The sequence below is a fragment of the Nannobrachium achirus genome (genome assembly GCF_963921795.1).
Source record: "Nannobrachium achirus genome assembly, chromosome: 14".
In the NCBI taxonomy this organism is placed as follows: domain Eukaryota; kingdom Metazoa; phylum Chordata; class Actinopteri; order Myctophiformes; family Myctophidae; genus Nannobrachium; species Nannobrachium achirus.
Window position 1 is genome coordinate 23,819,664 of NC_137821.1, and position 25,000 is coordinate 23,844,663.

The following is a 25,000-nucleotide window of genomic DNA, read 5'->3' on the forward strand; positions in this document are numbered from 1 at the left end:
TTCCTCCTAGTATAATCACAATACCTGATAATCATGTTTTACAGGGGGAAAAAATCATGGCACTGCATCTTTAAAGTTTTCTTTTTTTAAATGATAAAGAAAAAAGGAATGTTTTTTGGGGGGGACATAGGAGGTTTCCACCCGACAGCGACCATGTCTATTATGAATGCACGCACAGCGGTGCGTTCCACACGTGTTGTATCATGTAACATGTCCGCCGTCTCTGCTCCCATCTGCAGCTTGTATCCTCACAGTGTGCATGGGCTGCTGATGGCACCATGGTGGGCTCAAAGTATAGCGTTGCTGTCGAGCAGAAACCTCTTAGTTACCTCCATGGTTTAACCTGTTGTGTTTTATTGTAAATTCATGCCAGAAGTGGCGAACAAAACTAACCCCTTGGTGCAACTTGTTGTGTGCTTATTCGTGGGCTTCAATTGTAGTCCTACACGGCCAAGTCCTACACGGCCATGTGTTGAGTACCAACACAGGTGTTTCAATGTGTCTGACTGGCATTAGAACTGATGTTCTATGCCAACCAGGACACCTGTGTTGGTCTTCAACATGGCCGGTGTAGGACTACATATGAAACCCATGAATATGTTTTTGTGTGGGTCCTAAGAGTCCCTTCATATAGTAAATGTATAGTGGAGTGAAAAGTACAACATTTCTATTTGTAATGTAGCACATACTACTCCACAAATGTACTTAAGTACAGTACTCAAGTAAACATATTTACTGCAATTACTGTGTACACCATTGGCTGCTGGCATGGCTGCTCGCCGTAGCACAAAATAGCTGTTCGAATAGCTACTTACGTTAACTCTTCAGAGTTGAATTAATACTGTGTGTGTTTGTTTGTGTGTGTGTGTGCGCACGTATATGCGTGTGTGCACATGTGTTCGCACGTGTGCCTGGCTCTCTGCCTGCCTGCCTCCATGTGTGTGTATGAATGCGTGTGTGCGTGTGTTCGAGCGCGTGCGTGCGTTTGTAGTGTACAAATTAATATGCAAGCGAAACAGCTGGCATGGCTAATGGCCGTCCCTCCCCCTGTCCCTCCCTCCCCTCCTATCCCGTCCCTTCCAGAACCTCTCGTCTCTCCTCGCCGCTCTGTTCGCTCCTCTCCTCTCCTCCTCTCCTCTCCTCGGGGCTCTGAAAGCAGACGGAAGGATAGATAGATAGAAGGGGAGAGGATGGGGGGAACACACACACACACACACACACACACACACACACAGACACAGCGAGATAGAGCAATGCCCTGTTCATGGGTTTCAAATGTAGTCCTACACCGGCCATGTTGAGGACCAACACAGGTGTTCTGATTGGCGTAGAACATTTAGTTCTGTGCCAATCAGGCAAATTGAAAACACCTGTGTTGGTCCTCAACACATGACTACATTTGAAACCCATGAATTCATGCTCCCGTCGTACGACACCGTCGCATGCCAAAAATAGCAGATCTATAAGCTCACAATGTGCCACGGACGCGGCACATTGTGAGCTAATAGATCAGCTATTTTCATCACGCGACACCATCGAGGGCTTTTTGAACTGTAATTTTAGGCATTTCGTAGACGCTCGTTGATCATTTTGTATGTGTGAGGCTGTTTGGACTTACAGGTCACTGCAACTCTGGTTACCATGACTACGAGACCCTAATGTATGATTTTATATACCGTTGTTGTCCACCATCTTGAGAAAGAGAGCATCAACCATTGTTTCAGTACTATACCTCTGACTCTCTCAATATAGCAATTTACTAATATTCTTTTGGGCTGTCTCTGAGAGTCTTATTTCTGGGTGAATTATTGGTTATGGATTTATGATCCATATTTTTAATAACACTCTTGTCCTCTTGTGTTACAAAGAACAAGATGAGAACAAGCAGACTACAGCACAACCGTAGTCAATAAATAACAAGGTAAATAGGCACACGGATTGCAAAGAGAACAATGTAGTGCCACAAAGAAACTAGGATAGCAAGTAAACCAAAACGTCTAAACAACATCTAAAAAAATGTGACAAAAGTGACAAAAACATAACAACAACAAGCGACCAAGATCATGCAGTGTCTGCGTAGAAGGCCTATAAACTAGTCTAACCGTACAAACACGACAAGAAGGGGATGCGAGGAGACAGACGAGCGTAAGCGGGGGAGGTGGAAAGTGAGAAACGCTAGCAATTAGTCAAATGCGAGACATGTCACAACTGCACTATGAACTATTATGATGCATGAACGCACAATAAAGAATAATAGCACGGTGACGGCGGGCTCCTGAGCCCACTCCACGTAATGAAGACGGAATGAGTGACAGGGAGGACGGCGGAGAAAAGAGGCAGGGGTGCGCTTCGGAATAAGCAAGCTCAATTAGCACTATTTAGTCCATTAATTAGCGCTATTAGCGAAGCTAATGTTGTGATCGCGTGGGCTGCTTTGGCGCGCGCGTGTTGCGGATCGCACTGGGACGTATCCCACTTAAAAGAGAGACTTGTTAGGAGTTATAATAGTGGGAGCATGTGACGCACTGTTGCCAGATGTTGCGAGAGAAACGAGCAACCGGGTCTTATGAAAAACCCGAGCCCAAAAGATCACATGAGCACTTTAAACCGTTGAAAATAGTCGATCTACAAGATTGTAGATCTGCTGTTTTGAAACAAATCTTGGAAATAAAAGTGAAACATTTTAAACATGTTTAAACATGTGAAACATGTTTTCAAACATATTTTTTGAAACATTTTAGCACAAAATATTGTTAGATGGATTTGTCTGTGGACAAATAAATATTAACTCGGGGTCCTTGACATTGAAATGCTTGAGAACCACTGGTTTAAACAACGTTAGGAAACAAGCCCAAATAAGCAACTGAATTTTACAAACAAGGGTTAGCATTTACAAGCATATTTACAACAGAAAAAACAAGCCCAAGGTCTCTTATAACAGGCAGACATGGCGACACTGGTGTGAAGCCTTGAAACGCAGACTCACGCACTCACGCATGCACACACACACGCACACACAGAGGTCATGGAGATGTGGTTTGCATTACTGATTTTCTCTTTTCTTTTTTGGTGCATTCCTGGTACTTGTCACACACAACACACACCAGTGGTGGAAAGTAACTATTACACAAGTACTTATAAGTAAACATTTTAGGTACTTTTTACTTTTAATCTTCATTTTTGATACCTTTTGTACATGTACTCCCCTAAATCACAGAGGCAAATATTGTATATTGTCCACTATACAGCTTTAGTTCAAAGTTACTTTATAGATTATTATTACAAAACATACAGTTACAGTATGTTAACCATTTAAGACCCATTTTATACTTGAGCCGCTCGAAAATAGCCAAATGTTGAAACATTTTAGTACTATTAGTATATTTCCATGCCAATATACCTTTGTACTCCTCCAGTCATACTGACTAACTCTACATTGTGGTATTGCTACTTCTTAATTAAGTACAGTAAAACATCTGAGCCCACACGCACACACACACACACACACACACACACGCACGCACGCACGCACGCACGCACGCACGCACGCACGCACGCACGCACGCACGCACGCACGCACGCACGCACACACACACACGGTGGGCTCAGTAGCAGTGTGTGCAGTGTGTGTGTGTGTGTGAGCAGTGTGTGCCAGGCTGTCGTGGAGTGGGTGCTGCTCTGTGCGTCCTGGCTTGCGTGCCTTCCCTTCATAAAAACGACACTCAAACGCTTCCACCCAGGAATAAGGAGCAGCTGGCGGCAGGCTCGCTTTCTTCTCTCTCTCTCTCTCTCCCTCTCTCTCTCTCTCTCTCTCTCTCTCCCCCTTCCCCCCTTCCGTTTTTAGTACCTACTCGGTCCCTTTTCATTTCGCCATTTGTAGCTCGTATCTGTCTCACTCTCCCTTTCTCTTCCATCCTCTTTTTCTCATGTCTCTTTCTCTTTCAGTCTCTCAGAAGTGCTATGTGGCCCTTTGCCTGGTTCTTAAATACTAACCCGCCCCGCAGCTCCAGAGGCCCTGATACTTTGGCTTTTCAGAACCCCCCCTCCCTCCACCATACACCACACCACACCGACCACCACCCACCCCTGCTCTGCTCCATCCCCCCCCTCCCCAACCCCAAAAAGAAAAACCCAACATGAATCATTTTTATTCATGATCGGACAGGCCCTCTGAATGATGCGGCCGGGGGCTCGGAGGCCAACTGTGCATTTGTGCGCTCGCAGTTTGATCGATGGTGAGAAGGCAGCGCTAGAACTTTTTAAGGACCCACATGCACTTCAGGTGAAAACAGTTTGCCCGGGGAGAAGAAAAGATGATCAATTCAGCGTGTGCACGCACACGCACATAAACGCGCATGAGCGTGCACGCACACACACACGCATGCACACACACGTTTGTCGGCTGCTAATGTATTTGTGAGGACGTCGACATTTAATATACAGTGATTTTATGAATGCCTTTTTTATCCCATTTAGCATAAAATAGCCGATCTACAAGCATTACAACTGTGTCGCACTGTGACCTATCGTGAGCTCGTAGATCTGCTATTGTCTTATTCCCTAACCTAACTTCTAACTGTGAAACCCCAACCCAAACCTGAATATTTCTATAAATAACATTTCTTGTGAGCATCAGTAAAATGGTCCTCACAATATCTTATATTTTTCTACAATAGGCCTACGTGTGTGGGGAAAGTTAGCCCTTACAAGCACAGTAATACAAGTAGGCTACACACACACACACACACACACACACACACACACACACACACACACACACACACACACACACACACACACACACACACACACACACACTACCGCGCTCACTATTGTTTCCACATGCACACTGGTATTTCAGGGCTGAGAGAAGCTAACAAAGAAAGGCAGAGAGAGAGAGAGAGCTTCCAACAGGGAAAACCAACCCCACTGGTTCCTGTTGAGTGAGAGGGTGAAGGCGGCTCATCTGCCCCCTCTGCTGGCGGAGAGCGTCACTGCGGGCGGGGGGCCTGGCTGGCAGGCACTTGTTGCCTCGCCCAGTCAATGGAACCGTGGCTTTAATTGTCTCTTATTTATATATTTCACTATTGATTTCTCTTTGCCGAGGCTGACGCCTGTGTAATCCACAGTGACTGGCTGTCCCACGGTGATGGATGGAAACAAAGGGCTGTAAGCAAACACAATGCCGCGGACAAGTGTACATCATGCGTGCATTTCGTGTGTGCGCTTTCATCTCTGTCCAACTCCGTGTGTGTGTGTGTGTGTGTGTGTGTGTGTGTGTGTGTGTGTGTGTGTGTGTGTGTGTGTGTGTGTGTGTGTGTGTGTGTGTGTGTGTGTGTGTGCGTGTGTGTGTGCATTTGCATGTCCGCACGGGTGTGTTTGTGCGTGACTGGTACCGTTCGGTAGAGCTGTCACAGAAACCCAGAGACACGGACCAGCCTGTCATAATTAGGCGTGGAGGCGTCAGCGCCGGCTGAGGTGCTGCTTACCGGAGCGAACACACACCGATAGCACGCCATGATGGAGTCTGACTGTCTGTGTGTTTCTGTGTCCCTTTCCTTTCTCTCTCTCTCTCTCCCCCCTCCCATCCCCTATTTCCCTATCCTCTGTCTCTCTCTCTCTTTCTCTCTCTCTCTCTCATTCTTTCTCCCCCCCTCCCTCCCACCACCCCCTGTTCAGGGCTGTGCTGTCCGTCTGCGCTCTCTCTCCCCCCCCTGTATGAGATGTATTTCATCGTTGTGTGTGTGTGTGTGTGTGTGTGTGTGTGTGTGTGTGTGTGTGTGTGTGTGTGTGTGTGTGTGTGTGTGTGTGTGTGTGTGTGTGTGTGTGTGTGTGTGTGTGTGTGTGTGTGTGTGGGCCGGGCTGGAAACAGACTCGAAACAAACACACACACACACACGCTCGTCAGTGTAGGTAAATGTATGCAGTGTCTGCCCCATTTCCTGGTGTTGTTTCAAGGGACCGTCTCTGGAGGGGTGAGAGAGGGAGGGAGAGAGAGAGGGAGGAAGGAGAAGCAAATTGTTGCTGTCAGATGGAAACCTTATATGTCCATAACTGGCTCCAATGTTGTTGTTATGTTAGTAGTACTTTTCATGTGATGGAGTGGAGCACTAATTTACCTGGGGAAAAACAGAAATAGGTAAAGCAGGGGTCTTCAACGTTTTCAGGCCAAGGACCCCTTAGTTGAGAGAGAGATGAAGCAGGGACCCCCACAACCTGTTCATAGATTCCATATAGTTTCATTGTTTGACAGCACAATCATCAGCGTATTTTGGATTCATGTCAATTTGCGTTTTCGGATATTTAACCACTTGTAACGTCAATACTTAATAAAATCGACCTTTCACTCTGTACTTAGTCTGCTCTTTTTCCCCTCTACACCAAAGCTCTTTGCCAAAAATAGCCGATCTACAAGCTCACAACACCTCGCAGCGCGAGGCGTTGTGAACTTGTAGATCGGCTATTTTTGGCTAAAGTTCTCAGAATATGGACGCTAGGGTTCAAGTGGTTAATATAAAAAAGGAGAAAAAAGTCAGTCACCCAAAGATTTGGAGGATCCCCTGTAGTAACTCTGGGGACCCCCTAGGGGTCCTGGACCCCCTGTTGAAGACCCCTGACGTAAAAAGTTGAAATATGGAGATACGAGGTTTCTTCCTGACAGCGACGACATATGAGAGAGAGAGAGAGAGAGAGGGAGAGTCCCACAGTCGTTGCAGGTGTAGAAAAAGGGTCATCGTATTGCTAATCAGACTGGAGGGTTCTGAAAGAGAGAAGAGAGGAGGGGGAAACCCACCTGAATTAATGTTACACGCGTTATCATGTATTAGGTCTTTATTCAGATCATAGAAATATTATAGCCCTGGATACTAGGCTACTGCCTCTTTCCATGACGTGTAAAATGGATGTTTTGGCTTTGTGTCAAGAGCAAATGTACAGTACATCGTTCAGTGAATGCGGACACACGTGCGGTGCCAATTATCACCCTCCCCTGGTTCTGAACACAGGCCATATAGGCGCTTGACGAAGCAGGATGCACCACGGTGGATTTGAATCAATTCAACTCTTGAAGTGTAATTATGTCCTGCGTCCCCAGATTTGAACTTGGGGGGGGATATTTACATTTTGAACCTACAGGCAGTACCTCCTGTCAACCAGTCCATTTTTTGTATGACTAAAGTGTTTAGTTCAAGTGGTTGAACTGGATTGGGTGTAGTTTTGTCGGGAGGTGACAGAGAAGGCAGGGACGTGCAGAGAATGTTAGAGAGGCAGGGACGGAATTTTCTTAAAGGTCCTTTTGGTGAAAACATCGAAAAATAACAGAACTCCAAGCTCACAGCAACGCGTTGTGAGCTTGGAGGTCGGCTATTTCCGGTGCTTGATGCCATACTGAACTATGCATAATCAAGTGAATACTGGAGATGTGGCGTAACGGCATGGATTTCTACACAGAGAGGGCAATTCTTTCAACATAAGATTTCAGGAGAGTTTGGACAAAGGCAATTCTCTTGAATGCTGCCTTCAGGTATGGCTTGGAAAGAGGGGCATTTGCATTTCTTTCAGCATTGTAAAAACTACATTCATGGTATGGAAAGGGCACTTTTTACAGATGGATAAAAGGGCAGGACTGAGAGAAGGTATAGGAAATGAACAAACAGGAAAGAAGTGGAGGAGAGGACAGAAAGATACAACTCAATACAGACAGACAGACAGACAGACAGACAGACAGACAGACAGACAGACAGACAGACAGACAGACAGACAGACAGATGAAATAAACAGAGAGAAGAGAGAGAGAGAGAGAGAGAGAGAGAGAGAGAAAGAGAGGAGATTAAATTCAAATCATTTCAATTCAGTACGTTTTGCGGATCCCCTGTGGGGCAATTACTTCCAGGAAGGCATTATGAACAAAAAAACAAAAGCACATCAAAACATCACCGGGGGTTTATTATGCGCTGTAAAACAAAAGGCACAGCGTTCCTTTTCAGAACACCATGATGCAATATTACAATATCATGTCAAACACCCACAGAATGTATGTGACCACAAGTGGAAGGAAGTAAACAATGCAGCAACAGCCTGCCGTGACAGATGTTTGATGGGAACACAGAGATTGGAATGTAAAGTATGGAAAGACACAGATCCTCCCAAAGTACACGCAAAAGGGCCGATTGGCATTTGAAACTATAAATTTGTCTTCATCCGATTGTATTGGTGGAAAGTGACAAAGTACATTTAAGCAGACACGTGCACACGTAGACATCAAAGGGGGCTTGAGCCTCTGCCCTTTTATCCGTCTGTAAAAAGTGCCCTCTCCAGATCATGAATGCAGTTTTTACTATGGTGAAAGAAATGCAAATATCCTCTTTCCATGCCATACCTGAAGGCAGCATTCAAGAGAATTGCCTTGTCGAAACTCCCCTAAACTTGAATACAGCAGCTTATGTCGAAAGAATTGCCCTTTCTGTGTAGAAATCCATGCCGTACGCCACATCTCCAGCACTTGATTATGCTTAGTTCAGTGTGGTATCAAGCAGTGAAAATAGCAGACCTCCAAGCTCACAATGCGTCGCGCTGCGATGCGTTACGACACGTTGTGAGCTTGGAGGTCTGCTATTTTTGATATTTCCACTAAAAGGACCTTTTAGCAATTTCAGCCCCTGCCTCTCTAACATTCTCTGCACGTCCCTGCATATAAGTACTGTACTTGAGTACCATTCTGAGGTACTAAAGGCCTGTCCATAGTATCTCCGAAATGTTCGTTGAGTTGAACTTTCCGACGTGCAAATTTCCGAACTCTCATTCGGTCTAATGCTTTTCAGAAGTCGCGAGTGACGTCATTTTGTAGTCCAACTTGGACCTTTTGACCCAAAAGGGTGCTTTTGGTCAAAGTATGGACAGTTCTTTATACTTGAGCCTTTACATGTTTCAATACTTTCAATACTATCGATGAGTCCCAATTTTTAAGCTACATTAGGTGAAAGTGTACAAAAAATAAGGTTTTTCATTTTTTTCCCCAAAAATATCCGATCTACAAGCACACAGTGTGTCACGTTGTAACGCGTTATTTTGTTGTATTTTGTATGTTGATATGATGCATCATGCTGCATCATATGATGCAAAATGCATCACTAGTCATGCTGAAATACTAAAATATCTCAAAACACAGATTGAACACAAGACATGTTGATCGTGTCCCAAACAACAATAAAATAAGATCTGGTTGTCCCAGAGGTTTAAGTAGGTAAAGTTTGTTTAGTTTTTTTTATCTGTCGAAATGTTATTTGTTTATTCTCATTTGTGTGTGAGTTAAATGATCTCAAACAAGGCACATCTAGCCTCAGTCGGAGGCTTCGAGACAGAGATCCTTGAAATAAAAGCAAAAAAGTATAATTTAATAAATACAAATCCTGTCCTGCCTGCCTCTACCTCAAGGATCTCTAAACATAAAATAAAAAAGACGGACCGGCCGTGAACAAGATGATCACGTAAGTGGACAAAACGAAAGAGCCGCCGGGGCGCTTATCAATGCAGACAAGGGGAACGCTTCGCTAAGAGGTTCTATATAGAGTTATAAAATGGCCTGTTAGAGAGGGTTTTTGCTGGAGATACGAGCTGGAAATTATCTCCAAATATGAGAGAGAGAGAATGTTATGCACTCCACGTATGAAAGCAGAACAGAATGCACTCCCCCACCCCTCTCCGAAATCTCTCCACTAATGCTTTTCTTATAAATGTCCTCGTCTTTTGTCGGTTACAAGTGCCGAGTATTATGTGTATGTGTGCGCGTGTGTAATGTATGGTAAATGAAAATTATTCAGCCTCTCTCAACCTTGGTATATGACAGCATGGCTTAATGTTCCATTTATGCCCCATTGTACGACGGTGTCGCGCGCGGGAAACGGACGATTTACAAACTCGCGACGCGCCGCATCCGCGGCACGCGGTGAGCTTGTAGATCGACAATCTTTCGGTCCGCGAAAACCTTTCGTACGATGAAGTGCAAATGGGCCTTCATTTGTTGCAGCTCAGCCAAACACATCAGTAATCTCCGCCGGGCGAGATGAATGGCTCTTTCCTCATTCTGGTTGTATTGCAGACGGCTCTCTTAGCAGTAATCAGATCAACTAGCACAAAATGCATCGAGGAGAGAATTTGAACTACGCCTTTTTTGCATTCTTGACGCTTTCGAGAGATCCGTGGTGCATTCAGATGGGACTAAATTACGCACACACGCGCACGCACACATACGCGCATACGGGCAGGCACGCATCCCTTTGGAATACACAATGACAAATTCACACACGCACACATGTACGCAGGCACACACACACACACACACACACACACACACACACACACACACACACACACACACACACACACACACACACACACACACACAGAGTGTGCTGATATACTTGTAAGGATAATCCTAGCCCTGAGCTGAGCCTAAAACTTTTAATCAAGTCTGGCAAGTATTTTGCTGAAGAGCCTACAGCTTGTGTGTGTGTGTGTGTGTGTGTGTGTGTGTGTGTGTGTGTGTGTGTGTGTGTGTGTGTGTGTGTGTGTGTGTGTGTGTGTGTGTGTGTGTGTGTGTGTGTGTGTGTGTGTGTGTGTGTGTGTGTGTGTGTGTGTGCACTGTCTGAGTGAATGTGAACATTAAAGGTCTTACAAGATAGCAAAAAGCCCACATAGGCTACACTGTCGCACTTACAGTAAACCAAATTTATGAAACCTCTCATTCTACACAGAGCCATATAGTCTCACACTCTCTTACATGCACACTCTCACACACACACGCACACGCGCACGCACACACACACACACACACACACACACACACACACACACACACACACACACACGCATACACACACAGTGAACACACAGACAAAAAACACACGTAGGGTCACACTTGACTTCTCCGGCCCGTAGCGTGCGACATCATTGATAGTGCCGACGGAGTAGCGTAAAATTGGGTCATAAAATGATTTTCTCTATGATGTCACCGTGAGCGGCCATGAATGATGGACGACGCTGGTTCCAGGGGTCTGCTAGGAGATAATAATCCCACCAGCGTTGTTTGGGTATTCTAACTGCTGAGCTGGTACGCATGGAGGCAGTGGTAGATACTGTACTGTAAGTACATTTACTATAGAGAACTGTTCTTAAACCCTATCTACCAGTGTTTCTCAAACGTTCACATTTCAAGGTGTCCCCTAGCTCTGACAGTGAACAAATGGAACCAAATGAACCTGTTAGGGTTCATTTGGTTCCATTTGTACGCTGTCAGAGTTACAGACTTGTATGGGTCAATTTAACCCCCCCTAAAGGAACCTAGAGAGTCCCTGAAATCCACTTTGAGAAACATTGCTACGCTGTTGAATGGAGTCCCTCAGGGCTCTGTGCTAGTGTCTTCTCTGTTTTTGCTCGACATTAAATACCTTGTGAGCTTGTTATTCTGCTGATTTCTGCGAAGGCTTTCCCAGTATACGGATGCTGGTTACGGAAGTTAAGTTAGTTTTTTGTATTAATATGTTTGCAATCTCGTGACTTTCACTCCACTACATTTCAAATAGAACTTTGGATTCCATTACATATAGTAGGAAGGGACCCTTGGGACCCAAACTTGCCGTTTCATTATATTTGAAACCTTTTTGGGGAAGTGGTCTATTAAAAAGTACCTCATAACGTATACTTCTGAATAGACTACTCGGTCTATTTTCTCGAGTATGCTGTTCTTTGTCCATGACTGCCCGTAGGACAGAGCTGTAAGGACGCATGGTGGTCATGTCAGCGTGACATCACTGCATGAGGTCATGCGTGTGGGGGAACCTCGCTATCCCATCGATTGTTCTATCAATCATGGTTGGATGAAACCAGCCTTTTTATGGCGTAGCACCTATAGAAGAGCAGTCATGTATGTGTCTACAGTGTGTGTGTGTGTGTGTGTGTGTGTGTGTGTGTGTGTGTGTGTGTGTGTGTGTGTGTGTGTGTGTGTGTGTGTGTGTGTGTGTGTGTGTGTGTGTGTGTGTGTGTGTGTGTGTGTGTGTGTGTGTGTGTGTGTGTGTGTGTGTGTGTGTGTGTCCAAGGCCAATCTCACCAACCACTTGACCTGTTGGCGCCAAATGTCTTGTGCACGCTGACAGTAGGCCAAGGAAGTAAATCCCTGAATTTTCACATATCCTTTGAGAGAATATCATTCAAATTGCCTTGTTTAAATGGAACATGCCCATGTACTGTATGGTGACATGCAGGGCAGTTATATAAACCTTGTGTCATTGGTGATGTCACACTCTGACATCACTCATGTGATATCACAAGTTCGATGGAGCGATTTTGGCGTGCCAAAGACTGGCAGCATGAAGGCGATTGTCCACAATAGGTGGTTGTCCAGAATCACAGATCCGACCGATATGCTCATACAGTATATCGTCATATAATGGAGATTTACCAGAAGTGCATACTGAAACAGTGCCCAAATTTGGAGATGACTGACATCACTGATACTGCCGCCTTGGTAACAGCCACATGCTGAAACAGTGCCCAAATTTGGAGATGGCTGATATCACTGATACGTCTGGGTTCTCCAAAAGTACTTTGAGACTCCTACATTCAATCCCTCCTGTACTGTGCACACCCCCGGGCACAGGACTAGTTGTGTTAATTCATAATCTCAGATTCATCTTCCTGCTGTCCCTCCATATTTGGGCAATTCTGACATTAATCAGTATGATGTCATGATGTCAGAGATCCACAGAGGAGCCACATCCTTATATTATTAGATCCTGTCTTGTGTTCTATCAATGAATTGACCTTAGCCACTTCATTTTGTACTTTGTTACAGAACGGTGTTGTGCAACGACTATTATAATTTTTCTTTTTACATTTCTCTTTTCACCTATAATGGCATTACTCAATTAGGCCAATCAGTTGATTATTTGTAATATTTTTAATCATTGATTAATTGAGTGATAAGGATGGAGACGAGGTGTTGCCCAGTGTGTTTTCTGTGCGTTTGTTTAGCACTAACATGACAAACGTGCCAAGTTTATTGAGTGCCGTACTGTAAACGAGAGCCATTATTAAACTATAACAGAAGGTTGGCTGCCTCTGCTGTAAAGTGGGTGTAAGTGATATTTCTTTGTTAAACAGATAAAAGGTGCTGACGGGACGTACTGTACAACGCTAGCAGTGACAGCTGAACTACAATACTCTGCCCGGAAGCCACAACATTAACTTTAACTTTGTCGTGTTGGATTTATCCAACATTATGTAGGGACTGCTCAGTGTTGTCGGGCGGCACGAAATCTATTATATTAACATCAAAACAAGTGGCGCGCTAATGGGAAATGGGGAAACGATCTCTTCGTTTACTAAAGGTACGCTTTTTTAATGGCAAAGCAGTCTGCTCTGAAACTATAGCCAGGGACGTGCAGAGAATGTTAGAGAGGCAGGGGCTGACATTTCTAAAAGGGCCTTTTGGTGAAAATATCGAAAATAGCAGACCTCCAAGTTCACAACGTGTCGCAGTTGGAGGTTGTCTATTTTCGGTGCATGATACCACACTGAACTATGCATAGGCCTAATCAAGTCAATACTGGAGATGTGGCGTTAACAGCGTGGATTTCTACACAGAGAGGGCAATTCTTTCAACATTAAGAAAACAGTTAAGAAAAGTGCTATACAAATAAAGTTGTATTATTATTATTATTATTATTATTATAACATAAGACGCTGCATTCAAGTTCAGGAGAGTTTGGACTTGGCAATTCTCTTGAATGCTGCCTTCAGGTATGGCATGGAAAGAGGACATTTGCATTTCTTTCATCATAGTAAAAACTGCATTCATGGTCTGGAGAGGGCACTTTTTTTTACAGACGGGTAAAAGGGCAGGGGCTCAAGCCCCCTTTGATGTCTATGTATGCACGTGCCAGCCGAAACGTAGCTGATAAATAGACGTCTAGGAAACCACAAGAGCTGTGTAAAATAACATCTCCAGGAAGACAGATGACTGTTTAACTTGACTGGATGCTGTTCACCTTGTTCCGTCTGTAATGAGACGGTTGGCTTCGCTCAAGCACTAACATCAGCGGTCAGGGGCGTCGCACCAAATTGTGGGCCCTGGGTACAAGGATTCACTTCAATTATTTTGTGCTTTAACTATTGAAAAATAGCAGATATACAAGCTCACAGCGTGCCACCGAGTGCTGCGCTATTTTTGAAAAATCGTGAACATTTGTGCATGTTTTTGAATATTTCAAATCCTTCTAAGGTTTTTTGAAAAACCTATGTTTCTACAGTATGTCAGTGGTGCTCTAGCCTCAGAAACCCAGACTTCTTTAGGCGATCGGAAGAAAAAGAAGCCTGGGCGATCGCGTTATGATCACTGTTGTAGGAAGTGTAGAATTTCCCTAACCAATCAGAGTGCAGAGAGCGTCGCACCAAATGTGTTGACGTCATGACGCACCAGCGTTCTCTGCGCTGAGCAGAGGAGCAGAGGGGGGTGGGGGGAGGAGAACACATGCTATTGGCTGGAGACTTGCGGAGAGACTCACCGCGCCCGCCCATCTGCCTACACTAAACTTTCCGCGTTAGGTTAGAGTGGTGGTGCTCAGACTGTTTCATGTGAAGGACCCCCAAAATGATATGTATTTCGTCACGGACCCCCATCTCAAAATATTTAGTTCCAGGGAACCCCCAGAAGCAAAATTTGAGTTACAAATGTTTGCTTAAAAAATACATATATTCAAAGATTTGCACACATTTTCACGACTTTTCAAAAATAACAGATCTACAAGCTCGCAGCGCGGCACAGAGTGCTGCGCTGCGAGCTTGTAGATCTGCTATTTTTCAATAGCTTAAGTATAAAATAATTCCAGGCCCCTCCACCTTGGGCCCTGGTAACTCAGTCACACTCCCCCCCCCCCCCCCCCCATTGTGACGCCCCTGTCAGCGGTGCTACAGTATACACACAGCTCCTTTGTCCAAGGCCTGCGATGATGATATGCACAGCATCGTTCATTTGCATACATATGATTTTACGCTACGGTGAACGCATGCGTTGGTTTACAAAACAAATGATTGAACCCGCGCTCATCTCATCTGATGCGAGTGTTTGAACAACAGACCCATTGAGCGGTAACATCTTTCTTTCTCTGACCAATGGAGCAGTGTTGCATTGGTCATGTCCAGGGATGGGACGATATGAAAATGTCATATCACAATTATTGTGACAAAAGAAATCTCGATTTATGATGTTATCGCGATAATCGAAATCCATTATCCTGGGGCGCGTTTGTGAGCTTGCAGATCGGCTATTTTTTGGCAAACACATTTGAAAGTGAGTGGAAAAAAAGACTATCAAGTACATACATATTATAAGTACCTTTTACCAATTATAGATGGTTTAAATACTACCGGATATGCAACTCAGCAAATAAAAGGTGAATTGATCCCAGTGCATGATGGAGGACGATATCACGATAAATTAAATCTCCACAATATGATTATCGCGAGTGTTTTTTATCACGATAAACGATAATATCGCTTATCGTCATGTTTGGCGTAGAGGGGAAAATGAGCAGACTAAGTACATAGTGAAATGTGAAGTTAAGTATTGACGGTTCAAGTGGTTAAATTAAATGCGTATCTGAAAACAAACTGACATGAATCCAAAATACAATGATGATCGTGCTGTCAAACGATGAAACTATGAACAGGTTGTGGGGGTCCCTGCTACATCTCTCTCTCAACTAAGGGGTCCTTGGCCTGAAAACGTTGAAGACCCCTGAGTCTTAATGACTCAAAGGGAGTGCGTACTCCCTTTGAGTACTCCTCTTCATCCCTTTCTCAGTGTTACAGACCCTTAAGGGCCTATTTGGACCCCATGCTGGTGGTCCCCTGACCCCCTCCCGTTGGGAACCAGCGGTTTAGAGCCCGAATGATTAAGAGGATAGCGACTTTAAATGGCTCGTTTTATAAGAGGAGGCAAAAGGAGGCAGGGAGCTGAGAGAGGTAGAGAGAGAAAGATCTTGCCGTGGCCTTTAAGACTGCGGCAGCCGTCTGAGGTTTGTCATTTAGTGATGTGCAGGCGTACAGGAGAGGGTCATGACTTTAACTCAACAAGACCGGCAACGCAATATTATTTTAACCATTATTTTATGCTTTAACTATTGAAAAAGAGCAGATGTACAAGCTTGTAGATTTGCTATTTTTGAAAAATCTTGAAAAATTGGTGCAAATCTTTGAATACATATCGCCGTTGTCTGGTGGAAACCTTGTATGTCCAAAACCGTTCGTTTTTGTATTTGTCATTTTAAAAATGATTTAAACTAGTGAAAACAGCAGATCTACAAGCACACAACGCCTCGCACCCGCGAGGCGTTGTGTGCTTGTAGATCTGCTGTTTTCACTACTTTTGTGCAAGGGCCTTGTATGATGAAGCAGGGCTTTATTTTGCGAAAAAAATTACTAATTTGAAACTTGGAGATAAAAGGTTTCTGCCGACAGTGGCGATATATTTTTAAGCCGATCATTTGTAACTCAAATCTTTGCTTCTGGGGGGGGGTCCCTGGAACAACATATTTTGAGATGGGTGGGGGTCCGCAGCCAAATAGATATTATTTTGGGGGTCCTTATAGTTTGAGAACCACTGATTTAGGAGAAGAAGTCATTTATAGAATCGGGTCAAAATATTCATAGACCTTTCAGGATTAAAAAAAAAAAAAAAAAATATCAGATCTACAAGCTCGCAGCGCTCCCGGTCTAAATAGGTTAACCCACTACAGAGAGAGAGAGAGAGAGAGAGAGAGAGAGAGAGAGAGAGAGAGAGACACGAGAGAGAGAGATGAAGGAGAGAGAGGGGTAAGGAGAGACAGTGATGGAGGGAGCAGAGAGAGAGAGAGAGAGAGAGGGGGGAGATAAGGATGGTGGGGAACGGAGTGAGCGGAGAGAGAGGAAAAATAGAAGGGTGATGGCGCAGCCGCGCAGGAGGAGGGATTGGATGGAAATGGAAAAAAGGGTGAGAGAGCGAGTGAGTCATCTGGAGAGGAGAGGAGAGGAGAGGAGAGGAGAGGAGAGGAGAGGAGAGGAGAGGAGATGGGGCTGCAGAAGAGATAGACGTGTGTCAAATGAAAGGATGGTGTTGATAGGGGGAATGGTGTGGGGTGGCTGCTACTGGTCATTATATTTCACCCCATGGATTCCGTCCAGGCACGTTGAAACGTGTGTGTGTGTGTGTGTGTGTGTGTGTGTGTGTGTGTGTGTGTGTGTGTGTGTGTGTGTGTGTGTGTGTGTGTGTGTGTGTGTGTGTGTGTGTGTGTGTGTGTGTGTGTGTGTGTGTGTGTGTGTGTGTGTGTGTGTGACTTGTATTACTGTACTTGTGACGGCCAAAATGTCCCCACAAGTATAGTAGATTTTTGAGAAATGGACATTTTTTCCTTTATTCGCAAGAGAAATGGTTGTTTTATGTTTAAAACGATTTGGGTAGATAGGCTCACGATTAACAGTAGGTTTGGGTCGGGGTTAGGATTAGGGAGGTCTTTCAGTCCAAGTGTATCAAAAAAGCAACTGGATTAAGCACTGTTGGTCCGACCAGTTTAACATTCACCAGGTTAGCATTCACCAGCGTTAGTTTTACTGAGGTTAGGGTTAGGTTTAGGTGTATCTCCATCCCCCAGACATCCCCCAACAACCTGCAAAAAAACACTCATTAGGCATTTAGATGTGAGGTTTAGGGGTTTGGGAGGGGGGTAGATGGAGCATGAATCAGTACACACAGTTCAAAACATGCCAAAGTAATATATCCATATATTCCCCTGTTTGATTCCACATGGAGACCTGTGGCGCAATTTCCTGTCCCTGTACAGACTTGTCTAAATAGAGCATAAATAAACAAGAAAGTGCCATAAAACTGCATATTATACGCCAAACACTTAAGCTTATGAGACAGGGGACACACCCCTTGCAGCCAAAACCGCAGACTCACTCCCCATTGCGGTTTGAAAACTCACCTCCACCTCACCCCTTAGCACTAGACCTCTTCAGACTCCACGTCACACCCTAGCATTCACCTCTTCAGTCTCCACCTCACCCCTTAGCACTCCTCTATCCTTCATGAATGTACATGCAGTGTCTCACCTCATTGCTCTCTCTACTTGTATCCCTTCTTTTTTTAAAGATTTGTTTTGGGGCTTTTATGCTTTTATTGATAGGATAGTAGACTGACAGGAAATGGGGGGAGAGATGGGGACTGACACGCGGCAAAGGTCGTCCGAATCGGGAATTGAACCGACAACGCCGCCAGTCATCCATGACTATGTGACAATGCCTAAGATGTATGCGCCTGGACCAGTAGGCCAGCGGGCGCCCCTACTTGTTTCCCTTATAGTCAACCTTTTTTCGATAGATGCTAGTTTATTATGCAGATACTGCGTCAGCTACTTGTTTTTGCAATTTAGTTTTTTTTTCCTTCACCACACTAATGTTATTTAGACATTGTTTACCTGGTATCCTATAGATTCTTCAAGGCACTGTTGTTCTCTGAAACTGTTACGTGACTATTTATTTACCATTGTTTGTTGACTATAGGGATCATGCTTACTCTGCTCTCACACTTGTAAGTCGCTCTGAATAAGAATGCCTACAGTGTAAATTGTGTCTCTCTCACACACTCACACTCAAATTCATGTAACACGCAGCCGCACACAGGAAACTGCAATCAGCCACGCCACAGAATGGGTGTGAGAATGGGTGAACATGGACAATTTAAGGATTTAGCAGATGCTCTTCATATCCAGAGTGACTTACAGTAAGCAAGGTAAACACATACTTCAAAGGAGACAGTATCAGGTTCAGGTTCAAGTTTATTATCACATACAGTATATCCATACAAAGTACATGGATACAATGAAATGTTTGTGTCAAGAGCACAGCCTTAATACACAAAGACATGGTCACAGTGACCGACAAGAGTGTGGACCCACATACCATGCAGACCACACAAAAATGTACAGTATGTAGTACAGTAATCTTTGAAAAAATATTTGAAATTTCTCAGATTCTTTTCTATGAAAGCCAAAGGTGTAAGCTAGTTTTGGAATTTTGGGTAATACTTTTTCCAGAAAAACAGCTTGGGTAATTTTCAAAACGGACTTGGGTCTATAAGGCTTTTTTTCAAATCAGACTTAGGCCTTTGCATAACAAGACTGCATGGTCGTCAAGGCTAGGTCAATAACCGCCATAAAACTCCAGAAGAAGGAGAAGGCTTGGTCAAGTGCAACAGGATGAGGTGGAGTCTGAAGAGATTACTGCGTAAAATTGGGAGTGAGTGGCCGTTCTGATTGCATTGGGGAGTTTGCATTTGAGCGGCTGCTAGTAAGAGTGCTATATACATGCCTATTTACACTCTCTTACACCAGTGGTTCTGAACATGGAATCCCTTGAGGGGGCTCCAGGGGGACCCCAGCTAAATGACTCGTAGGTAGGAACCAAATAGACCCTGAAAGAAAAACTGTTTCCAGCATTTATTTAGTTTTTCCCTGGTCTGGTCGTTCACAACTCACAAGCCTGATTGTCCAGGGGAAGAAGTTGTTATTGCGACCGTAGGTCGCAGTTAACTAAGAAAACCGGTACATCTTGTCCGTATCTCTGTCACGCCTGACACTGTGGTTGTGTCACTTTTGTAAGGTCTATGGGTTTGCCGCTCTGACATCATGCTCTGATGTCACTGTGATGTCAGGGGAACCACTCTAACAGAATGGGTTTGCCACTCTGACATCATGCTCTGACTTCACCGCGATATCAGGGGAACCACACTAACATAATCCCTTTTATGCCCATATATGGAGTTCCCTGATGTCATCAATATTAAGCCCATATCAGGACTTTATCTACCAGTTCAACAACGTGTCACATCGCGATCATCCATGATAATATTTGTCTCTGAGATGTACTGGAGTAGAAGTAAAAGTACCGAAAATGTAAAATAATACAGTAAAGTAAAACTACCTCAACATTGGACTTAAAAGTACAGTAGGCCTACTTGAGTAAATGTAATGAGTTGCTTTCCCCCACTGCAGATAGGGGTCCCACTTAGAGATACAAGAAAAGGAGAGAATCCTATCAAATGGGGGTCCATGGCCCAATTTTATATGTCAAACTGGGGGTCCTTGAAATTGAAAAAGGTGGAGAGTACACTGCCTCCAGGTGTCTGCAGGGAACACATCAAAGTGAAACCTGTAATTGGTAGACCGAATGTAATCCGCTATAGATTACTCTCTGTGCGCCTGGTATTAGAATCCGCTTCAGTTTAATTGTGCACAAACTAGCCTGCCTCTGAGACTCAGTAATATATGTGATGTTAAATGGACCGACGTGGCTGGATATCTGTTGATGCTAGCAGACTAGCAGGTGCAGTCTTTTTTGGGGGGGTATTTGTTCTTTCATTCATTTTCTCCTCAATTTCCCCGTCTACCATTGTTTGCTGTGGTCCCTCGCACCACCAATAAGCCACTGTTGTCATGAGCAGGGTGTAGAAGTAGACAACCACCCCTTAGCCAGTACACATGGAGTCACCAACCACTTCTAGTCAATTCACAGTATAGGCCAGGGGTCTTCAACGTTTTCAGGCCGAGGACCCCTTAGTCGAGAGCGAGATGAAGCAGGGACACCCCACAACCTGTTCATAGATTCCATATAGTTTCTTTGTTCGACAGCACAATCATCAGTGTATTTTGGATTCATGTCAATTTGTGTTTTCAGATATTTAACCACTTGAACCGTCAATACTTAACTCATTAAAAGCCTCAGACATTAACGGATTATAATATCCAGAGTGCCTCCCACCCCCCCCCATTCACGGCCGTTCTCTTATTTTGTCTTATTTTGAAGGCCACCGGAAGTACTTCCGGTCTGACGTCATCGGATCCTTCGACTGAACCGATCATTGTTTATGTGGAGCCATGCTGGATCGGCTCGTAGCGTTTATACATGTGTTTTATAAGCGAGCATCTGCCTCCATCTTCGCTTCTAAAGTGTAGTTTTGAGATAATGGACATTAAAGATGAGGCGGCCCGTCCACCTCAATGTTATGGGATGACTATTGTGTGCTCGTGGAGCCGTGATGATGACAAATCAGCGCGGATTTCGTCTCCGGAGCGTCGGCCATTGTACTAGGTATTTTTACTCGCCGTTACAGTAATATATTACTTTTCCCGCGACATCGCGTGGATGGCACTATAGATACTCTATTACTTTTCCCGCGACATCGCGGGGTTGGCTTTTAATGAGTTAATAAACTTGACCTTTCACCCAGTAATTAGTCTGCGCTTTTTCCCCTCTACACTAAACGTCTTTGCCGAAAATAACCGATCTACAAGCTCACTATACTCCTGGGTTCCATTTCCAGGCTTGTTGGGTCTTTGGTGCCCCCGACCCCCCAAACTTACTCTCTCTGTTTCTTGTGTGTGAGCAAAAAAGAAAAGCTCAAAAATAGCAATCTAATCTTTTTTTTTAATGTTTGAAAAATAGTTAATTTACATTATTATCATTACTTTTTATTTTGATCATTTTCTCTTTTTTTAGGCAGTCAGTCATATCTGTACATATAAAACAAGCTTATACAGCAATGAAGATAACATTTTTCTTGCCTGCTTCCATAATTTTTTTAAACAACACACATAAACACACATATTTACATTAAGAAACAAAATCTAAGTATTTTCATAATTTTCACCAGTATCCATAGCATCACATACATCAACATAAGCAAACTGTTACATAGTTAAAGGTGTTAAAAAAGGAAAAGGCTGAAGCTAAAATCTTATCGGTGCCTAATATCCTACGTACATAAGCTATGTTTGGCAAAAATAGTTGCAATGAACGAAAGTCGACAGTAACCAAGCCAAACAAACTAATTCCAGATTTATAAGGTATTAAGGTATAAAAAAAATGGGCCCCACCAAGTGAGGAGTTTCAGAGGTTCACGCTTATCTCCCTAGTTCCGACCCACCACTAGGGGCCGCTAGTACAGTGAAAGTACAGTACAATCCCCGGGCGCCGTGGGAATCAAACCCGGGCGTTCTGCAGTGGCGGGCGAGCCATGCTCACACACTCCCTGACCCCCATGCAGCGCGTGATGATGAGTCTCTTCATATTTATGTAGATACGTCTGGGTGTGTAATGCAGATTCGGCTCAGTAATGTAATCCCAGCCCTTTTTGCACGGAGCCCCCCGCCAGCCCTTTTCTCCTTATTTCTGATTCCGCCGTGCGTGCCTTTTCCGGAGCGCAATCTTTAATTCTGAAAAAAAAAAACTCCTCCTCCTCCACTTCCCATTATAATGGACAAAATGGAAATGGACAGGTGTATTGAAGAATGGGAGGGTGGGGAAAAAAGAGAAGAAAAATGAGGAAATTATTACAGCCGTGACAAAATGTCCAGTGCTGAGGTAGAGAGAGAGAGAGAGAGAGAGAGAGAGGAGAGAGAGGGGGGAGATACAAAGGGAGGGAGAGGGCGTGTGCTCTGTAGAAATGATGAGAAGGTGGGGGGAGATGGAGAGGTGGTGGAGGAAAACTGAAGTGTTACCCTCCATGTCAAGATGGAACAAAGCGGAGCAGAGGGAGAGAGACAGCAGAGACACACAGAGAGAGAGGGAGAGAGAGAGAGAGAGAGAGAGAGAGGGAGAGAGAGGGGAGGGAGGGTGACTTGTCTATACACTCGGTTGCCATAAAACCACGACGTCGATGGACAGAAAAGAAAGAGGAGTGACCAAACAACTGGCTGTAGGGAAATGAGAGAGAAGAGGAGAAAGAGAGAGTCAGTCAGTCCAACAAAAGAGAGACAATTTATTATTAAAACCGCTCAGGCTGGACAGCCCTGCTCCCAGACAGAGAGAGAGAGGGGGGGGGGGGGGGGGAGTAGAGAAAGAAGTGTGTGTGTGTGTGAGTGAGTGAGTGAGGGGGTAAGAGAGAGAGAGAGAGAGAGAGAGAGAGAGAGTGTAAGAGAGAGAGAGTGGGGAAATGAGGAGAAAAAAACAAACAAGCCATCCATCCATTCCAGTCGTTCTGCTGTGTTCCTTTAAAGGTCAACGTCCTTTTCTTCTGCCTTTTGCAGACGAGGAGCGAGAGAGGGAGACGGAGGGGGAAAAAACAGCACTGAAGACATCATATATACAGTATATATATATCTATTTATCTATAGCAGAAACCTCATATCTCCAAGTTTCAAATTCATACGTTTCTTCTTAAAGTAAAGCCCTGCTTCATTATACGAGGCCGTCGCGCAAGACTAGTGAAAACAGCAGATCTAGAAGGCGTTGTGTGCTTGTAGATCGGCTGTTTTCACTATTTTAAATCACTTTTAAAACGATAAATGCAAAACGAACGGTTTTGGACATACAAGGTTTCCACCCGACACCGACGATATACAGGTATATACACACGCACTCACGCACACACACACACACACACACACTGTGTACTGTAGTATATACTATGTGGAGAACCCTAAAGAGGAGTGTCTGCGTTTCAGAATTCTCTTATCATTACCTGGGCGACTGGTCACCCGGCAACGGGGTACACAATGGCTGCGGTCGCCATGGCAACGAACGGCGTGGTGCGCGGGGTCTGCTAGCCTGATGCAGGCGGAGGGCAGGGAAGAGGAGGGATGGATGGACGGCGGATGGCTATCACGATTATGACATTTTACATGACCATTAGTTTTCACTCAAATGATTGCGATTAACGATTTGATTGTGTTTTTGTCGTTGACAATTACATTTCCGTTTGGGCTTTTAGGCTTTGAAGTTGCACATGGCAGACGCAGACATAACCTATACAGAAATGACTGACATATTTGACAACTTTATACTTATACATTATAAGAACATTGACAGTGAGAATAGCCGATCTACAAGCTCACAGCGCGTCGCGATGCGTTGTGAGCTTGTAGATCTGCTATTTTTCATTTTTGAAAATGCATTTTTCAGCATGGAAACGATTGTCAAAATAATTGCGATTATGTCAAATCATTGCGATTAGACGATTAATAATTGTGACAGGCCTAGATGGGTGGATGGATGGAGAGCAGGGTGATATGACTCCAAATCAATAATTCTATTTGATTCTGGTAAAAGAGAAAAAAAAAAAATCTACAAGCTCACAATACCCTGCATTGCAACGTGTATTAAAGAGACTAAATACATTCAGTCAATTATAAGAAATCGATCGATTTAACCCTATACAACGAAGAAAGAAAATATAGGTAACAGGGGGAAAGAAATCCATGCTTCTCGATTAATCGACTAACCTACATGAGCAAGATTAAAGGAGCTATAGTCAACTTTTTCTTGAAAAACGGATGCTAAAATAAAAATAATGTTTCGAAAATATTTTATAAAAAAATAAGCTTCATATATGTGTTTCTATTCAAAAATGAACACAAAAAGCGTAAAATAATGATAAAATAATCATTTTGGCCATTGTCAGACCGACACTTTGTTTACATTCTAGTCTATAGAATAGGATGTAAACAAAGTGTCGGCCCTACAATGAAAAAGTTGACTATAGCTCCTTTAAGTCTTTATTCGTTATTGGTTCCGAGTAACGGTTTTGATATATCTCCGGTTATATGGACATACAGATAATCGCACGGATGGATGAGCGGACAGACGGACGGACGGACAGAGGGATGGGATGTACAGACAGAGAGACAGACAGACAGACAGACAGACAGACAGACAGACGGGTGGGATGTACAGGCAGGCAGACAGACAGACGGGTGGATGTACATGTACAGTGCATGCAGTGAGACAGACAGACAGACAGACAGACGCGTAGGATGTACATGTACATGTGCATGCAGTGAGACAGACAGGGAGTGCAGCCGGGTGATGAGGAAGGAGCAGGTGTGATCATTGTGCCAGTACATCACACCTCAACAGGTGTGTGTAAAGGTCTAATGAGAAATATAATGAGCTGTGTATCCACCAGGACCGGCCC